Source organism: Podarcis tiliguerta, assembly GCF_965153285.1.
Source record: "Podarcis tiliguerta genome assembly, chromosome: 3".
Lineage (NCBI taxonomy): Eukaryota > Metazoa > Chordata > Lepidosauria > Squamata > Lacertidae > Podarcis > Podarcis tiliguerta.
Genome location: NC_139536.1, coordinates 46,126,871 through 46,133,254, shown reverse-complemented (window position 1 = coordinate 46,133,254; position 6,384 = coordinate 46,126,871). Strand labels below are relative to the sequence as shown.

Below are 6,384 nucleotides of genomic sequence, written 5' to 3'. Positions count from 1 at the left end.
TCCCCACAACAACCCTGTGAGGTAGATTCAGCCAAGGTCACCCAGTGAGCTTTATGGATGGGTGGGGATTTGGACCCAGGTCTCTTGAGTCCTAGTCCAACACTATAACCACCACACCACACTGACTCTCTGGGTGCTGCAGTTAAAGAAGAATATCAACAAACTGCAACATGTCAAAAGGACGGCGGCAATGATGGCGAGGGGCCTGGAGACCAAGTCCTATGAGGAAAGGTTGAAGGAGCTGGATGTTTTTAGCAAGAGTATGCACAAGCCATAAGATTCAGCTGGTATCTGTGGAATCGGACCAATCCGTTTCAGAACTGCTCTGTGTCTTTCCTACACTACTTGTTATTCAGGACCAAAATAGATCTGCTAAAAATGAAGTAGCCCCCTTCCCCATTTACTATAACACTGTGCTGGTAAGTCTTGATGTTTTTAAGTCGAGACCAGAGGGTCACTATAGTAACTACCAAGTTTCCTGTGTACCCAGCTGAGGGCCAGACATTTATTTATTCCTTTAGGTTATTTATATGCCACCTTTTGCACAAGCCATGGGGCGGTTTACAACAGAGTCAAATAAGATAAAAGGAATACATAACAACTGTATCAGCGTCCATTAATCCATTAATCTGATCAGGGCTCTCCTCCAAATGCCCATTGAAAAAGTTGCTCTAGTCTTAACCAATAGGTTGGGAGTTTCACATGCAAGGCGCCACCACTGAAAAGCCCCTTCTCCAGGCCATGCATTTTGTTCTGCATCAAGGCCACTAAGAGGTCCTCATCTGGTGAGGGACATCATCACACTCAACTCTCCTTCTACACCCCCCCCCCCCGCACTTGTCCTGAGTAGTTAAATGCAACGAAAGCTAAATCAAGATAAATAACAATAAATAAAACAGTGTTTCCCTCACAGCAGGAACTAGCCCAATTAGGAAGCTAGCAAATTAGCCGCACTGGCAGGAAGCCCATGTCAGGATTCTCTGCGTAAACTTCTTTGTGAGTTTTGTAAATGGCAGATCTTTGCACCTACTTGGCGGAACTGTAAATTGACTGCCTGTGGCTTTCAGCTGAACCTGACGCACCATAGATGCTTCCTGGCTTCCTGACAGTGATGTGATGATACCAAGTGCCCTAGGAAATGGCAATTTAAAACAAAAAGAGGAAGACACAAACATATGGGTGAGATCAGGTAGACAAGCACAAAGGTTAACCTGGAGAGACGCATCTGGTGAATCCCTGCCACAGTGGTAGCCAGCCCTTGAGGAACAGGAACCGCTGTTTTTGACATTTTAATTCTAAGGCTCAAGATTACCACTTCGTACAATCTGCTATGATAGTTTTCAAGAGACTGAGAGGCCAGGCATTGGCATGCACTACATCTCATACAAGAGCTGCTTCTATGGGTGGACCTGTGGTAGCAGTTTCATACCCCCCAAACCATCATGTGATGCTTGCAGCTACCACATGATAACCCTGAACATGGGAGTTGTCCCTCAATTAACATTTTTACAGGCAGCTTATCAAATCTCAGCTTGGACAACCGCTTTCCAGCAGGTGCAAAGGTTGACATACCAAGCAATGATCACTGATGTAAATGTGACAATGGATCATGTGGAAAGTTTCAAGAAGAAGTTACAAGGTCATAGCTCAGTGGCACAGCACATGCTTTGCCCGCTGAAGGTCCCAGGTTCAATACCTGCTACCTCCCAGTTGGGGAAAAATTGTTGTGGGAGATGGTGGGATGGCTTTGGGAAATGTGGGTGCACAGTGAAGATGAGTGAGCCACAAATTCTCCACCCACTTGGATTTTGATCTATTTACAGTGGTTTGATACTGCTTTCAATGCACAGCGCAGATGAGGCCATAGTCTCTATAGCCCTGTGGCTGGCTATACATTACAGTTCCTTGCAACAAATGTTGGAGGCCTATTTCTCTTGAGATGATTTTTCATTTCTGGAGCACAATTTGTCCTTGGTTCACAAGTGGTTGGAACTATTACATACACACGAATCCCTAATTCATACAAAGCAGTTTGAAACTTTGGCTGGTTGTGGCCTGAGTGGCAAGTTGGACATGTACCAAAGCAGCAACCAACTTGGGAGGTACCCAACAATGTATCAGTCTTCTCTGCCAATATTTTTAACTCATCTGGTCACATGGCTGGAGCCCATATAGAAATCCCCATGTATGTGTCAAAAGCATAGTAAAGCAACTTCTTGGCTATGAATGGGGAACCCATGAACCTCCAGGGGTTGCTTGACTATGATTCCCATTATCCTGACTGTTGGCCAATTTTGGCTGAAGTGGATGGCATTGCCCAGAACAAGTGTCCAGATGTGACTATGGTGACACAGCACATATAGCTAGGCTGGGCTGGGCTGGGCTGAATAACATCTATATCATGGTTGGTGTATCCAAAAGGAGAGTGCCCCCAGCAGTTAAAAGCTGTTTGTAGAGATAGTTAGGGGTAAAACCACCCAGAAAAATGGCAAGGGGAGACGGTATTAAGTTAAAAACAAAAGGTTCAAAGAGTGCTAAATTGTGCCAAGCCTGGAAGATGTAGCAGAGAGCTTGCACTTGAGGTTGCTAGGCAAAGGTGTGAAATTAGTATAAAAAGGAAAAAAGCATCCCCCAAAGGACCCAAGCAATAAAACCAGAACAGTGGGAAGTAGATTTGATACCTGTTATATATAATTATGTCAGAGTCTCTTGTGGTGATACCATTACATTTGTGCCATCAGTGCTAAACACATATGCTCACACAATACGATTTCTAGACAGGGTGTGTGTATATGTGCACACACAGACAGGGCATAAAAGGTTTAATAGAAACCTGCTTTTCCTCTTTGGATTTTTACTAAAGACCTTAGATTATGGGGGAAACCTCCCATGGGTTTTGTGTGGAGTGCTATATTCTGCACCTGCAATAAGATAATCAGTCCCACACCATATGTGTGTGTGGAGGGGGCAGGTAATCTCATGGGGATAGCTATGTTTGCCATTATTCTTGAATGTTTCCTGAAAGTTTTCCCCATTTAGTCCATTTCAACAAATTATTTAAATACCAAGGCTTGTCAGTAGAGGCAAACTGACTGCTAGTGTCTGGGTGCTTCCACATGGAGTGTGCACAGCTATGGGGTATGTTTTTAAGTGTAAAAGACCCACATTAAAAAAATCCACATACCCATACAAATTGGTTCAAGCATGGAAAGGGACAGGCAACAGATTAAAGCTTATCATCTGGAATGGTCAACATTTGCCACTAGACCTAAACACACATCATATCAACGCAACACTTGCAAATGGAACAGTTGTGCTTGAAGGGGAGTGGGAGCGGCTGTGTGTTCCCAGAGACTCAAAATTGCATTGGGACTGTTATGAAAATGCAACATTGATGGCTCCATTGTATAACCTGCTATAATGGCATTGGGATTCTCTCCAGCAACTCTGCTAACCACTCCTCTCCTTGTTGCCTGGATTGCAGAAAGGTCTGCTGGGCTGGGTTTTGCCCTGCTTTTATTATCTGTTGAATCTTGCTTAAGATTATGTGTACAATTTATTTTCAAAAATCAAGGCAAAAGAGAATCTGAGTTAGAAAAACAGCTTCCCATTCCTACCAGTCTTTTTGTGTATTTTATCTGGACTTTGCCAATAGTGCACTTGTTGTGGAAGAAAAGAGGAAGTGCCTTTGTATATTGTCCTTGGCATTTCCTACTGGTACATAAATAATAGTCTCCGGTTTCACATAATGTACTGACCCAGAGGAAGTTGGGAGTCTCTTCTTTCCATCTTGGCAGAATAAAAGTTGAAATGACTGCAGCACAAAACTCAGCTTTCAATATGCTATGCTGGAGTTTAACTTTTCTACTGGTGGTGAAAGAGACTTCTCAGCAAGAGTGGGTGAATCCGTCAATTTCCGTTTTCCAGATTTTATTTCATTTTTGTCCATTTCTGCATTGCTTTCTATTTTTTTAAAAAAGCAAGAAACCCACACACATTTTCCCCAATATATTACAGAATATTAGATTTAGTTAGCTGTTAGGGAGGTTGTATCCCATTCTGCAATTTAAGACTTGTATTTTTAAAGATTTAAGTTTGATTCATGTTTGCCTTAGTTGGTCAAGTTAAATACATATTTTTAAATTGTGATTGATTAATTTGGATGGGTTTTCATTATATTGTACTCTGCCTTGAGATTGGATATGGGTTAGAAATATTCTCAATATTAAAAAAGCATTGCTGTAAGCAATTTTACCTAACAGACATGTTTTTGCCAGCAATGTCCCCATATAGTGTGCATTTTGTGCATGGGTTGCGGGGGCGGGGGTTGGGTTGGAAAATTGCGTTGTTAAATTCAAAGAAGTGTGGACTGCATATATTGGTCCATATATATGCAGTTATTGGTCCAGGAAGTGCAAACTAAGTAGGTTCACATTTAAATGTAAACCAAATGTGTTTCTTCCCCATTCCTCTTTTGCAAGAATGGATCGCAATGATCCTTGCATCATTATTAACAAATGTATTGTTGCCTATGGATTGGTGTGATTAATTCAGCTTCATCAGATACATGACGTGGTCATCTAAATGGGTAGATATACAAACCATCATAACAGATGGGAGTCCCAGAGGCCAAACAATGCAAGGGATACCAGTAAGTGTTCCATATTATTATGCAGAACAGAAGTTAATACAAGATCCAATTAAGTGAAAATAATTAAATCAGGATTTATTGACCTTTGTCGTTCTTACATGTTCATCAATCAGGATCAACATTTCACTTTTTATTGGATTTTTGAAAACTGGGAAGCTCCAGCAGCTTACTCTTCTGAAATTAGCATCTTTTACCTAGTCTTTGTTGACATAGGTTAAGTGGAAACTATAGGGAAATGTAAAAGCCTCAGCGCCTAGGACTTGCCGATTGAAAGGTCGGCGGTTCGAATCCCTGCGGTGGAGTGCACTCCCGTTGCTCGGTCCCAGCGCCTGCCAACCTAGCAGTTCGAAAGCACCTCCGGGTGCAAGTAGATAAATAGGGACCGCTTACTAGCGGGAAGGTAAACAGCGTTTCCGTGTGCGGCTCTGGCTCGCCAGAGCAGCGATGTCACGCTGGCCACATGACCCGGAAGTGTCTTCGGACAGCGCTGGCCCCCGGCCTCTTGAGGGAGATGGGCGCACAACCCTAGAGTCTGTCAAGACTGGCCCGTACGGGCAGGGGTACCTTTACCTTTTTATAGGGAAATGTGAAAATGCCCCATGACATATTTTGCATAAGGCAATGGGGCTGATTCCACTGATGAAAGAAAATCTACTACAGAACAATAGGCCTTTTGACAAGGAAGCCCAAAGATTCATGCACCAAGATTAATTCATGGTGACCAGCCGTAAGAGTTACCGTATTTTTCGCTCCACAACATGCACTTTTTTCCTCCTAAAAAGTAAGGGGTAGTTTGCACATGGCTGTCCTTAGTAAGATACCCTGAGATAATGAGTTGGCTCTTGTCTTTATCATTTTGGCTCTGAAATCTCAATGACATCCCTGCGGTGAGTGGATAGATCTATCCCAACAGTCAAAGCTCATTTGTTACTATGTTGCTTTTGGCTTTTCATGGAAGGTGAATATGGTGCAGCAAGTTAATAACTATGCATATGACAAGTTAAGCTACCAAGTGATACATTACTAAGTGATACATCATAGGATGGCTATTGTATCACCAGATAACAAAGTCAGTATCAATCACAATTCTGAGCTTTCAGAGAGCAGAAAAGAAATATTCCTCTCCTTCTCTGTCTAATGCCCCTCTCCAATCTCACGGTAATGATTGTCTGGAACAGGAATAGGCAAACTCAACCCTCCAGATGTTTTGGGACTACAACTCCCATCATCCCTGACCACTTGTCCTGTTGGCTAGGGATGATGGGAATTGTAGTCCCAAAACATCTGGAGGGCAGAGTTTGCCTATGCCTGGTCTGGAACTTACATGTTTATATGTACACCTATCTAATGCACATGCTATCATATACACATTGAAGAGCAGGTGCTCTTTAAGTCCATTTTACCTGGACCTTTTTTTGTTTCTCTCCGTCTCTATAATTATATGTCACTGAGCATCAAAGGAGGGAGAGAAAAAAGAAACATATTGGAAGGGGGGGGAGTCAACTTTTAAATTTGTTTTAAATTTGTATTAATTGGTTGTTAGTTTGTCATTTTTTTTGAAAATCAATAAAAATTAATAAGCAACCCCCCCAAAAAAACTATATTGCCAGTTGATCTCTTACACAGCTGGATTTGTGAGGAATAAGTTAGTGCAGCCTTTTCCTCCTATGCCTTAGAGCTATATAACCATTTTATTGTATTTTGTCTGTATTTTATTGTATTGTTTTAATTTT

The 6,384-nt window shown here is 42.1% G+C and overlaps 1 long non-coding RNA gene across 1 annotated transcript; it reads left to right on the top strand.

Moving 5' to 3' along the window:
* The first annotated feature begins 3,763 nt into the window (after window positions 1–3,763).
* Window positions 3,764–4,728, top strand: LOC310673775. The gene is made up of 3 exons (XR_014509225.1): window positions 3,764–3,896; window positions 4,555–4,572; window positions 4,614–4,728. It is a non-coding gene; the product is annotated as an uncharacterized lncRNA (long non-coding RNA).
* The last annotated feature ends 1,656 nt before the right edge of the window (window positions 4,729–6,384 follow it).